The 14489-nt window shown below is 37.8% G+C and overlaps 1 long non-coding RNA gene across 1 annotated transcript in view; it reads left to right on the plus strand.

Annotated features, from left to right (window-relative positions):
- The first annotated feature begins 746 nt into the window (after positions 1–746).
- LOC140501103 (uncharacterized) overlaps positions 747–14489 on the plus strand; it is a 29358-nt gene continuing 15615 nt past the window's right edge. The window contains exons 1-2 of the long non-coding RNA XR_011966066.1: positions 747–860; positions 3278–3435. This is a non-coding gene — a long non-coding RNA (uncharacterized lncRNA). The remainder of the gene's footprint in view (positions 861–3277; positions 3436–14489) is intronic.

Consider the following 14489-nt stretch of genomic DNA (forward strand, 5'->3'; position numbering starts at 1 on the left):
CAGAAAGCGTAAGAGGTCCAGCTGTTGGTCTTTCTGTTGCATTTAAGGTTGTGTTCCATTTCCCCAATATTGACTGGGTGATTTATGTTCCTCTCTAGGCCACCTGCCATAAGTCCCATAATAATGTTGGTGCAAATGCAAATTCAGCTGAATTAAATTGCTGTATGTGGAAACTTGACCACATTTATATGCTCCCAAATCTGTAGCCTGAGAGTGTCCCTCAAGGTGACTGCCTACATAAGTAAATGAAATCAATTACTTTGCATGATTAAGATGGATGCTAATGACAACGGGGAGAATTAAGTGGGTATGGATATCTGTTTAACTCATTTAGTCTGTAGAACAACAAAGTGGTCTAGACTAGACCCAGAAATACATCATGGTCCATTTATCCATCCCAGCATCTCTGCAGTATTCACAAGCTGAAAGCAGCTGTTCCTTCAAGATCAAAAACACCTTGAAAGCTTCTAGTTAATGGCTGTCTTGTATTCTTTAGTTCACTTCTATGTTTATCTTTAGGCCTTCGTTTGCATTTGTTTGTTCTCATTTAATTATGACAACACTTAAAAAGAAATCTATGCATGGTAAATAGTACAGCATTGAGACGAATAATGTAGTAGAATAGGAATAATTTCCTTGGTGGTCTTTTCCTCCCACATTCATTCATTTGTTTATTCTTCTTACAGGTACTTGAGTGTCTTAGATTAAATCTAGCATGGAACAGGATTCCCAAAGAAAGTAAGGATATATCCATAGCTAAAGGTGTTTTTATTCACAGGTTGAATAGGAGGGAACTTAGAGACAATCTAGCCCAACCCTTCTCCTTTATTCTACAGAAGAGGACATTGAGGTTCAGAAAGGTAAGTATCTTGTTCAGAGTTACTTAGGTACTAAGCATCAATTTGAACCAAGGTACAACTAGTATAAATTCAACATTCTATTCATTATGCTACACTATTTATTGAACTATATCTTTAAAAAACACTTTATTTTAGCAATGGAATGAGTATGTTCTTGCTGCACTCAAAGCAGATCATCCCCTCAGACTTCTAATGTATACTAACGGATTTGGAAGTGTCTTTTCTCAAATGTCTTTAAGTATTTCTTCTCTCTCTAGTTCTTTCAGCCCCTACTATTGTTAACCCCAAGGAGGGACTGGATCAGTATTTCAATTTCATCTGACCATTTAATATCAATTAGCTTTTACAATTATGTATTTACTTTGATATATAATAAGAACCAAAGTACAAGCATTTCCCCTAACCAGCGCCTTAGATGTAGATTCTCCTTATCCCAGATTGGTCTCTGGGGGGAGTGGATTCAAAGTTAGTTTGTTTCCTACATAGCATTGGTTGCACCAAAGTTCATATCCCATGGGCATTGTTGCTAGATGAAGCCTTGTCACAGATAATGAAATTCACTCCTGAAAGTCACTTTCTGCTCACTGAGGCATTGATGCTAGGCAGGCTACAAAATTCAGCATGGACTTGGACTCTTGGAATCTATGAATCCCTCAAAACTAATCTTTTGACCTTTTGAAGCTCATGAAGCCATTAACCTCTAGATTAATCTCTTTCATCTAAAATGGAAGAACAAATGCTGAGACTGGTAAAGAACAAAATCTGTTTCCTTGGGGCCTCATGGCCTCAGAGACAGGAAAGCCTAAAATCTCTCCTCATATAGCATTGCCTTTTACTAGACAGCATCAGTGAAGAACTCAGATCAAGAGAGCATTTTAAGACAGTGACTCTCAAAACTTTTTGGTCTTTGGACTCTTTTCTACTCTTAAAAATTATTGAGGACTCCAAAGAGCTTTTATTTTATATTGATTATGTCTATTGATACTTGCTATATTAGAAATGAACACTGATAAATGATTAAAATATTTATTCATTTAAAAATAACCACAATAAACCCATTTCTTGTTAAAATACTAAATTTTTTCACTAAACAACTTTTTCCAAATTAAAAATGTTGGTGAGGAGAGTGGCAAAGTTTAACATATTTTAGCAAATCTCTTTAATGTCTAACTTAATAGGTGAATAGTTGGATTCTCATATTTGCATTCAGTCTGTTGAGATAAGTTATTTTGGTTGATGCCTATTAGGAAAATCCACCCTTATAGGGATATGTAGTTGGAAAAGGAGGAGTATTTTAATAGGTTAATAATGCTTTAATGTTATTATGAAAATAGCTTTGACCTCAAAGATGACTTAAAAGGGACTTGGGGCCCTCCAGGGATTCTCAGACCACACTTGGAGAACTAGTATTCTATGAGAAAAAGGCAAAGATTAATTAAGACCTTTTGAAGGTGGCCTTAATCCTGGTTAAAGAATTGTACCAATCAAAGAAGTTTCTTCTAACCATGTGATTAGCAGACTGGAATGAGAATATCTATGCTGCTTTGGTCTCTCCAAGGTACTTTCATTATACATTATCATGACTTTTCCAGAAGCAAGGTCCCAACCCTCTTCCACATGGCTAGTAACATCAGAGATGTTCTGTACCCATGTTAGAATTCTGCTACAGAAATATAAATAGCAAAGTCACCACTAGGGGTACTATTTCTCCCTTACGCCATGGTTGGGATTTGGTTGAAGAGTCACGAAGACAGAAAGGGGCCATGTTCAGGGTCAGAGAGAAAAAGGGCAACTGTGGTAGCAAACATCTCCTTGCTTAGGGCCAGCTACTTTGTCTGATAATCCTACTCTGTGAGCAGCTAGTTATGAGTATAAGAGTTTCCTTACAGTAATAGGATGGCTAGAAACGAAAGCAACATAGGAACGCCTGTCTTTTCCTGAGCTGACAAGGATCCCAAGTTCCATTACCCATGTCATAAGTCTCAGGTTCAGAGTTGATTCATCTAAAGACCAACCCTAGGAGAAACACATATTGAGGTTAAATGGACACCCCTTTTGTCTGATTCTGGAGGGAAGAAAGGTGCAACTGTGAACTAAAAACTCAAACTATACCTTTCCTAAAACTCCTAGGCTTCAAGCAATTCCTTAACTTTTGGAGAGTTCTTGGTTATTATGCATTTTTCTCTTATTATAGTATATTCTTTATATACTGATTGATTTCATGTTAAGAATAAGTACTTCATATAGTATCCAGGTATGTTTGACTACTTCTGGGGAATCCTAGTTCCATTGGCCCAAGGTCACAAGACTGAAATGCAGAAAGGAGGTGGAGTTCACTAGTAGATTGGTCTACAGAACAGAATTCTAATTGGGTAAATTCACACACTCCTTGACAATGAGTTGGTATCACCTTGCAGAAAGAGGCAGAGCCAAAGGACAGAACATTCACTGACATTCTGATAACTTTAGAGTGCTTGAACCCACTCCGTACTTCTACTCAACAAGGCCCGTGCAAATGATCAATATGAGAGTGGGAATTCCTAAGACCCTGATCTGCAGAGCTGAAGGAGATTATGTGAGTAACCATCAATGCCACCTTGTAATTATGTGTATTTTGTAAACTATGAATACTACATAAAATTTAGGCATAATAATTAAGATTGTAGTCATACATTTTTAGTATATAATGTTTATGAAATATAGTAGAGGCACATAATATAAAAAAATGAAAATTCATTTTAGTTATTGCTTTCCCCTCCTGTAAAACCTGGCCCCTGATTTCCAGGACTCATCTGTTTGGAGAGATAAGAATACTTACATAAAAGCAGTTATGGAAACGTAACTGCAGGTGAGAGGTGACCTTGTTCCAGGAAAGACTTGAGTTCGGTACTTGATTATGTGCTAAAATGAGTAATACAGAAAGAAAACACAGGGGAAAAAAAACAGGGAAGATGTAGTTTAGGCCTTTATCACCTCTCACCTGTACTATTGCAAAGTTCTCTTCTTTGTTGTCTTTGCCTCAAGCCTTTTCCTCTTCCATCTTAATTCCACCCAGCTGTCACAGTGGTTTTCCTTAAGTATATGTCTGACCATTACTTGATAAACTTCAGTGTCTTCCTATTGCTGCAAAGGATAAAATATATCCTTGTATTCTGGGCATTTAAACCCTTTAACAAACAGGCCTCAGCCCATCCTTTTGGTTTTGTTATACAGTGTTTTCTTCCTCTTCCCTAATTCTATAATCACAGATTGGGTATTTTACTGTTCCTTATACATGATACTCTTCCTTCCATCTTGGTGCCTCTGCTTTGGTCATCCCTTGTACCAGGAACATGTTCCTTTCTCATCTCCACCTCTTAGAATCCCTTATTTCCTTCAAGATTAAGATTAAAAAAAACTACTCTCCACATGAAACTTTTTTTGATCCCATCAGATGCGATCAGAAGGCTACTTTGTAACTTCTCAAACTCTGGTGTTCATTTTATATAAATTCTGCATATGCTTAGCATCATAGGATCATAGTTGTTAAGGTAGACAGGACTTTAGGAACATTTTGGTACAACACTCTCATTTTACAGATGAGGAGACTGAGGCCTAGAGATGTTAAGTGACTTGTCCCAGGTCACAGATATAAACTTGAAAATTGTAAGTATATGTAAAATTGTAAGACATGTAAACTTAAAAATTAAAAAAAATTTTTTCCCATTACATGTAAAGACAAATTTTCACCTTAGATTTTTACAATTTTAAGTTCCAAATTCTCTTCCACCCTCCTTCCCTGACCCCTCATTGAGGAGGCAAGCAATTCGATAAAAGTTATATATGTTTAGTTATGTAAAACATATTTCTATTTTAGTCATGTTGGGAAAGAAAACATAGACAAAAAAAGTCCAAGAGAAATAAAGGAAATAAAAAAACAGTATGCTTCAATCTGCATTTACATTCCATCAGTTCTTTCTCTGGAGGAGGGCAGCATTTTTCATTATAGGTCCTTCAGAATTGTCTTGGAGAGAATAGCTAATAGACTAAACTTCTTGAAGTCAGATTCTTTTTCATTTTTGTCTTTGTATTCTCAGTGTCTAATATAGTGCCTAGCACATAACTGGCATTTAATAAATAACATGTTAATTGTTATGAAGCAAGATTTCTGAGATGTGAAATGAGAAAGTTACAAGAAAAATCATACTTGTTATGCTTTACAGTTTAGTTTTCTCAGACCAAGATCAGAAAAATCAATCTCAGCAGTTGCCAACATTTTATTTTTATATACTGAACAACTTTTTCCAAAACCAAAGTTTTTCCCCCTTACTCTGATTTCCTTATTTTATATTAGAAGGTTGTGAGACTATTGAATCTGTGGGAAGGTGTTTTGGTTCCCTGGTGTTGGAAATGTGAGTTTGTTGAAGGTACCTTGAAGTGCCCAACAGCTGAACCAATGAAGGAGTAGTTCTCTGGGAAATATCCTTTATTCTTTCAAGTCTTGTGCTCAAAGGCATGTAAGATAACAACAGGAGACAAAATGCATTGGACAGAATTTCTTTCCTCATGCTAGACAATGAGGATTTCTTTTTTTTTTCTTTGTAATAAAATACAACTAAACATAAAAAGTTGTTATTGATAATAAACTTGCTATAATCAAGGTAACTTGATGTATACTAATGATAATATATTTATTATGCTTCATGGCAATTAGGGAAAAATGGCATGCAGTTCACATAAATGAATATAATTAGTATTATTTTCCACATTCACATAATCTTAGTGTCAGAAAGCTAACCTCTGGCCATCTAAGCCAGTGGATGTTTGATCAAGGATTTTGCCCCACCAAATCACAATTTTTTCAGGTCTCTTTTCTATTAGATTTTTAGTACTTAAAAAGAGTCAGGGTCAATAGCTTTCACTTTATGCCTTATACAGTTTAACCTCAGCGTTGTTTGTTTTTTCTTTTTCCCAAATATGCATCCATTAAATTATAATTATTATTAATATATTCTGAAAATTAATTAATGTAGTCTATAAAAGACAGAGGATTTGGATCCAGCTCTCTAATAGCTGGAGTTCACCATTTCTTTCCATTTCCCTCAAGTCCCTTCTGAATGACCTGGCCTAGGACTGAATCTCATGTTATGAGTTGACCTCCTGGTCTTTTCTCTCTCATTTCTATTCTCCCCTGTTGAGGGGTGTGAGCAGCTATTCTGTTTTGTATCCCTTTTCCCCATCTGGAAGGACCAACTGGTAATGGCTCTGTAATTTGTGATTCTTTCATAGAGAGATAGCACAGAGCATACTCTCAAGGACACACTTGTAGCTGACTTTGGGACAGAATCATTTATCATGATCAGATGACATAAGCTATCCCCAGAGAACACAGAGACACAGGAAAAATATACTTATAGACACACAGGCAAAAGTGTCCTGGGATACCTAAACTTCTCTGATAACCTTTGAAAAGGTATCAAACACGTTCTCCTCCAACAATTTTGTGTAATAGATTTTCTTAGTCAGTGGCTCTCATCTTCACATCAGATTTATGGGCATTGGTCAAGGCCTGTCTGTACGGAGGACAAAGACCACTCATAGTAGTATGGATTTATTGCAACATCACAAGGGTAATTCAGACTTTTAGCAGTTCCCTTCAAGAGTGGAAGCCCTACCTGGTCATGAACACTTATGGTACAGTGGCTCACTGGCCAGCTTTCCTCTCAAGGAGGGGTAAGCATGCATAATTCATGCTTTTCAGGCATGGTATGACTGAAGATACCTTCTACTTTTTGGAATTCTACTGTCTCCTCCAGTTGACAAACTGAGGTGACGAGAGTTGGAGTTCACAGTACCAGATACCGGACAAAGACTTTTGTCCTCTCTCAGAGACTCAGAGTAGAAACTGAGGAATAAAACTTGCCCAAGAATGTTAGTACTAGAAATAGAAATAGAAATGTTAGTAATGTTTTTACATCACCTTCATTTCCCAGCACATCCTTCTCCCATCCTTGATTGAGAGAACTATCTTTTATAACAGAATAAAAAAGAGGGGGGTTATGGAACAATTCAGCTAAACTAACCAACACATCAATTGAGTTAGATAGTACATATAATCCTGGTCTTTCACCCCTGTGAAAAAGTCATAGGCTTAAAGATTTAGAGCTGGAATAGACTTTGGAGGTCATTCATTCCAACTGCTTCATTTTACAGAAGAGGAAACTGAGCTCCAGAAAGCTGGAGTGACTTCTCTAGAATTGCACAGATATTAAGTATCTGAGGCAAACATTCAAACTCAGATCTTCCTGGGTACCAAGGGTGAAGGTGCATTCTCATTTCTCTTCTTCCCAGCTGAGCTTCATCATTATAATTACACGGCATTCTGTTCTGATTTCTTTTTCTTGTTCTTTCTTTTTACGTTGTTGTAGCTGTTGCACATAATTCTAGTTATCATTCACTTTTCATCGCTTTCTATGCTTTTTTTGTATTCATATCTGCCGTTTCTTGAAACTATGTTTTCTTAACTTTTAGGAGACACGATGGTAGTAGATGGAGAGATGGCCTCAGATCTAAGAAGTCCTGGGTTCAAGTTCAACTTCTGACATATACTGACTTTTTGACCTTAGGCAAATAGTGTAACCACTCAGTGCTCTAGAAAACTGGTATCAGACTAAAATAGAAGGGAGGGCCACTAATCTTTACATAACAATCCTTAAGGGAACATATTGATTTGGAAAACCACACATCACATTATCTTTGTTTTACTGTATTTTTTATCTCTTTTGTTGTCCCCAATATAAATTTTATTTTGTTGTGGATAGCTAGGTGGCACAGTGGATAGACTGACTCCTGGCATGGCCTGGAGTCAGGAAGACTCATCTTCCTGAGTTCAAATAAGGCTTCAGACACTAACTAGCTGTGTGAACCTGGGCAAATCACTTAATCCTGTTTGCCTCAGTTTCCTCATCTGTAAAATGAGGTGGAGAAGGAAATGGCAAACCATCCCAGTATCTTTGCCAAGAAAACCCCAAATGGAGTCACTAAGAGTTGGATAAGACTGAAATGATTGAACAACAAAAACTTACTTTAAGTATTTCCCAATTATATTTTAATTTGGTTCAGCATCCCTTGGAGTGTTGTGGGACATGTATTTGACACCTCTGGTCTGGATATCTCTCTAAGACTGCAAGAGGAAAAAATGATGTAAAAGATGTTTCCTCATTTGGGAGTTTCATATACCGATGATATCAAAGATCAGATTTTCTAAGTTTTCATATCGTTCCCTAGTTGGCAGCTAGGTGGTGCCATAGTGCATAGAGGAGCCAGGAGGACCTGAGTTCAAATCTAACCTCAGTCATTAGCTATGTGACTTTGGGCAAGTTATTTAACCGCTATTTGCCTCAGTTTCCTTATTTATAAAATGGGCTAATAATAGCATCTGCTTCCCAGGGTTGTTGTGAGAATCAAATGAAATGATAATTGTAAGCACTATGTAGATGTTAAAGCAGTTAGGTGATACAGTGGATAGACCTGGAGTCAGGAAGACTCCTTTTTGTGAGTTCAAAACCGGCCTCAGATATTGCTAGCTGTGTAACTCTGTACAGGTCACTCAACCCTATTGGTTTTAGTTCCTCATCTGTAAAATGAACTGGAAAAGGAAATGGCAAACCACTCCAGTATCTTTGCCAGGAAAACTCCAAATGGGATCACCATCAGACTTGACCAAAACAGCTGAACAATGAAGATATAAATGGTAGTTATTATTCTTGGAATTGTGCTTCTATTCTGGAGTGTGACAATTCAACAAGCATTTATTTAGTATCATTATATTTAAGGCATTCTTCTAGACAAAATGAAAACTGTCCTTGCCTTCAAAGAATTTATATTCTATTTTTTGCTGATCTTTCCCCCTTGGGATTCTTTTCTCCCTCATTTTATCCTATAATCTGACAATGAAGATTTAATTTGGATTTTAGGCAGGCAGAGGAACAAGGTATGATACTTGGCTGCCTTTCCTTGTGCTTCTGAAGTATTGCTAGGTGTACGTACTTCCAAGGGACTTTATTTCTGTTACCAGGCATGTAATTCCCAAAGGACTAAGTGACTAGGTTGTTTATTGCATTTATTTATTCCCTTTATTTTTTCCCTTTCTCTTCTTAGGCCTAAAGTCCTTTGGTCACTTGTTGCCCAGTGAATATTCTCCTTTTTCCCTTCTTTGCCTCATGCAGGTAGAGATCTTTCATTGGGGAAGTGACTTCCTTTCAGAAGAAGGGATGCTTGGTAATCAAGTAGAGATAGAGAACTGGCATTAGTGATTAAACAAACTCCAATCTATTCCTCCAAGTTGGAAAGACTTCTAGTATGTGATAGCCTGTGTATTTGTTGTTTATGAACCAGTCTGAGTTGGAGGAGGCTTATCACCTGGTTGACCCTAGAGTGATTTTTTTTTTTTTAGTCAGCACACCTCTCAAAACTCATTTACTAAATTGTAATGAGGCCAAGACCTGTATCTGTGGAGGGACTACCTATCCCCATCAAGTTACAGATCCATTAGAGTATTCCTATTAGCCATTGTGTATGATGTAAATTCTGCCATTTATTTTTGTTTCACCAGTGATCTCCAGACTCCTTCGACCTTCCCCATGTCCATATGATGAATGTCATGTGCTTTTCTTCCCTTTCTTCATGGTATTCCCAGATTGAAAATGCACACTGGCCTTGAGGTTCAAATATTTTCTCATGATTTCTCTTTTATGTTGTGGACATGACCAATACATCTCTACCTGTCACTAGCCCAAGATCATAAGATTCAGAGATGGAAGGGGACTCTAGAGGTCTTTTACTCCTTTCCTTCCATACAGATGAGAAAGCTTCAATCCAGAGAGGCAATGACTACCTAAGGTCACACATAGTAAAGGGCAAATCTGGGTGTCTGGAATTTGATGCCAGTCTTCCTCTCCCCATTCCTTGAATTTTTGTCTGTGTGCTATTCTAATGTGTTTGTGTGCTTCATTTCCAGACCTGTGCCAATCTGCATCATTGCTTTAGTGTTTCTTCTGAGGAAGCGCTGCAAATGTTAATAGTATCAGTGAAAGATATGAACTTATTTTCATAATTAGAACCTTAGGGGACCAAGGCTGGATTTAATGTGGGCCCTAGCGCTTAGGGGTTTTCCAACACACTGATTAGTACTGTCTTTTTAAGTGGAACCTAAGCCAGGGCAACCTGTCAGAGGTCTTCTTTCTAGAAAATTCCTCTGAAATAATGTCATATTGAAATCTGAGGTCTAAAGAAGGAGAGAGAAATATGCCATTAAACAATTGTATAAATATACAGATAAACAATTAAACTTGCCTTGTGAATTGAATTGCAAGTTGAGGCATTGGATGATAAATATTTTGAAATAATTTGGAATATTTTATGCATTATATATTTGTAATTAAAATAAGTCCAGAAGGCAAGTGCATATTCTAATACAATTATTTCAAAATGGTGAAGTTACATTATTAAATACCTACAGGGCATAATTCTTATAAAGGATATTTTAGACAGAAAATATGAGATTAAAACTTGAGCATTTCTCTTTCTGAACATCTGGTTTTCAGGGATTAATGGCTGGGTACACCAACCAACACAGCTAACTAAATTGATCAACAATAAATACATAGACATATATTTATGAGATTCAATTAAGGGAAACAATATTCCAACAATTTTTAAACAGTGTCTCCTATAAATAACTATGGTTTTATGTACTTAACCTAATGGTAAAAATCTATCCTATTTTTCAGTCTTGTGGGATCTCTGTACCTCTGATAGCTCTTCAATTAGTCAAAAGCCATAGCAGCTTTAAGGGGAAAGATTCTGCTTCTACAGAAGCCAGATTCAGTTCAGGATTGAACTCCAAGCTTTCACTTCTTTGGATCAAAGAAGTGATCACCTTTTTTGGGGTGGGAGGAATAGGGAAACAAGAACAAATTTTATAAATTGACTACTTATGGTATGGGGATGAGGGTAAAGGAAGAAGAAGTAAAACAGTCAGTTATTCATTGGGACAAACCATGCAACCAAATTAAAAGGGAGAGTGGAAGGTGTGTGTGTATGTGCATGTGTGTATATATATGTATATATACATGCAACATACATGGAATAACATACATATACATGCAAAATGTAAATATAAATGTGTAAATATATGTGTATATATACTCATACATACACACACACACATATAAACACATACAAGTTCTAAATTTTTCTCCCTCTCTCACTCCCCTCCCATCTTCACAAAATGGTACATAATTTGATGTACGTTATACATGTGCTATCATGTAAAACATATTTCCATATTACTCATAGTTGTGAAAGAAGAAACAGATCAAAAGGAAAAAAACATGAAAAAATAAAGTAAGTGAAAAGAATGTGCTTCAATCTGCACTGAGTGCATCACTTTTTTATCTGGCCATGGGTAGCATTTTCCTTGGTGAATCCTTTGTATTTGTCTTGGATTGTTGTGTTGCTGATCAAGTGTGTACTGGTCTGGGTGCAGGGAAGGATTTTTGTGCCCAGAATCTTAGGAGTCTTTGCTCTCCACAGGCACCTGACCTCCAGTTCCATCAAGCTAGCACTGGGGAGGTGGGATTCAGTCAAGCTGTGGGTGCAGGGCCTCCATTCAGTGCGAGACAAAGACCAGCTGCCTCAGGGCATCTACAAAGGGTTGAGGTATGACTCAGCTCTTCAGTGCCCCCAGGGGTTTTTTACAATCCAACTATGATCTCAGGCTGCTGTAGGGGCTGCCCTGAGAACTCCTGCTGCCTGCCCATTGTGAAGGCCCTTCTCCCTTCCTGGCCAGCTGAATAAACCCTGTCACTGATCTTTGGTGCCTGTGGGTTGAGGGATCTGTGGACCCTCTGCTGCTGGGACTGGGGATTCCTCGACTGGAGAGTCTGCCCTGGAGAGTTGTTCATGAGCTGTGCGTGCTGCCAAGCCTGGGCTGGGCTCCACGTTCTGAGCTCCACTCTGCATCTGGTGCAACTGATATTTTCTGTGGGCCTTTCAGGTCACCTTGGGCTGGAAATCGCCTCCTCTCTGTTGTTCTCCACTTCTGCTGCTCCAAAATTTGTTGAGAGTCCCTCTCTACAGGTATTTTATGGGCTGTGTGGGGCAGCCTCCATATGTGTGTCTTTCTACTCTGCCATCTTGGCTTTGCCTCCTATTTGACTATTTTGACAAACTTTTTGACTATAGGAAATTGCCACCAAGAGTAGGGACATTGCAGGGAAACAATATCTCCCCAACTTCATGTCAATTCCAGGCAGGAGTAGATTGTCAACTTGCAATCAGTCAGGCTTAAAGTCTGCCAGGTGTCAGTGGGGAAACTAGATCAGGAGAATCCTACCTCAGCCCAGGCTGAACAGCCACTCTCCCACCCTTCCCATGAGATCACCTTTTGCAGTTCATACCAGCAACTCACAGGCTTACTGGCATCATGGATTGAAGGCTCAGACCACCTTTCTTGCTATCCATACCTGGAGTTAGACTCAGAAGAACAGTCAGTTAATAGTCCCATGGAATCTTAAAATAGCAAGTTTCAATAACCAGGTTTCAGATATGACTATAATTTCACATTGGCTAAGGAACATCTTTTGAGGCAAGTCTTAAGTGGCTTACATGCCTTTCTATACTTGCTCTAGTTCCTGATTAAATAACAATCATAAAATCAAATTTACCATTAAAACCTTAACTTTTCCATCAATGCCAAATTTTACCTGAGGTTACCTGCCTCTAGGAAACTTAGACTAAAATTCTTTTCCCCAAACTAAAGATGTCTCTGATTTAGTCTCAGTAATTAATTCAGTCAATTGTTTTAATACTAATTGCTTTTACATCACTTTGTAACAAGTCCAATTTTTCTCCCCATCTCTCCCCTCCCCTCACCCTCTAATACCTTGCATTCTGATTACCCCTTCCCTCAATGTACCCTCCCTTCTATCACACCCTACCCTTCCCTTATCCCCATCTTCTCTCTTTTCTTGTAGGGTAAGATAAATTTCTATACTCCATTACCTGTGTTTCTTATTTCCCGGTTATATACAATGATAATTCTCAATATTCAGTTTCTAATACTTTGAATTCCAACTTCTCTCCCTCCCTCCCTATTCCCACTAAGAAGGCGAGCAATTCAATACAGACTAAATATGTGTCATTTTGCAAAAAACTTCCATAATAATCATGTTGTGTAATACTAACTATATTGCCCTCTATCCTACACTATCCCCCCTTGTATTTTCATTCCCTCATTTGACCTTGTCCCTTCCCAAAAGGGGAGGAGGTGACAAGTGGGGTGAGGGGAATGATTAGTTACTCCCTTCTCCCATTTGCCCTCCCTTCTATCATTCCCCTCACCCCACTTGTCTCCTCCTCCCCTACTCTCCTGTAGTGTAAGATAGATGTTCATACCAAATTTAGTAAGCATGTTATTCCTTCCTTAAGCCATATGTGGAGAGAGTGGCTTCATTTTTCCCTCCCCCCTTCTCCCTTCTCCTCCACTGAACACGATTTTTCTTTATCTCTTTTATGAGTTATAGCCTTCCCCATTCCATTTCTCCCTTTCTCCTCCCAGTATTTTCCTCCCCCACCCCTTAATTTTTATTTTTTTGTGTGGATATCATCTCTTCTAATTCAAAACAACCTATACTCTCTGTCTATATATATGTGTGTGTGTGTGTGTGTGTGTGTGTGTGTGTGTGTGTGTGTGTGTGTGTGTGTGTGTTAATCCCTCCACCTACCCAAATACTGAGAAAAGTGTTGAGTTACTAATATTTTCTTTCCATGTAGGAATGTAAACAATTCAGCTTTAGACAGTCTTTTATGATTTCTATTTCCTGTTTACCTTTTCATGTTTCTCTTGATTCTTGTGTTTGAAAGTCAAATTTTTTCTTCAGTTCTGGCCTTTTCATCATGAATGCTTGAAAGACCTCTGTATCATTGAATGGCCATTTATTCCCTTGAAGTATTATACTCAGTTTTTCTGGGTAGGTGATTCTTGGTTTTAATCCCAGTTCCTTTGACTTCTGGAATATCCTGTTCCATGCCCTTTGATCCCTTAATGTTGAAGCTTCCAGATCCTGTGTTATCCTGATTGCATTTCCACAGTACTCGAATTGCTTCTTTCTAGGTGTTTGCAATATTTTCCCCTTGACCTGAGAACTCTGAATTTTGGCCACAATATTCCTAGGAGTTTCTTTTTTCAGGTCTCTTTTCAGGAGGTGATGGGTGGATTCTTTCAATATTTATTTTGCCCTCTGGTTCTAAAATATCAGGGCAGTTTTCCTTGATAATTTCATGGAAGATAATATCTAGGCTCTTTTTTTGATCATGGCTTTCAGGTAGTCCCATAATTTTTAAATTGTTTCTCCTGAATCTATTTTCCAGGTCGGTTGTTTTTCTAGTGAGATGTTTCACATTATCTTCTATTTTTTCAAACTTTTGGTTTTGTTTTTTAATTGCTTGATTTATGTCAGAGTTATTAGCTTCCCTGAACTCAATTCTCTCTTTTAAAGAACTATTTTGTTCAGTGAGCTTTTGAACCTTCTCCTCCATTTGGCTAATTCTGCTTTTTAAAAGCCTCCTTCTCCTCACTGACTTTTT

The sequence above is a fragment of the Notamacropus eugenii genome, chromosome 4, assembly GCF_028372415.1.
Source record: "Notamacropus eugenii isolate mMacEug1 chromosome 4, mMacEug1.pri_v2, whole genome shotgun sequence".
Classification (NCBI taxonomy): Eukaryota; Metazoa; Chordata; class Mammalia; order Diprotodontia; family Macropodidae; genus Notamacropus; species Notamacropus eugenii.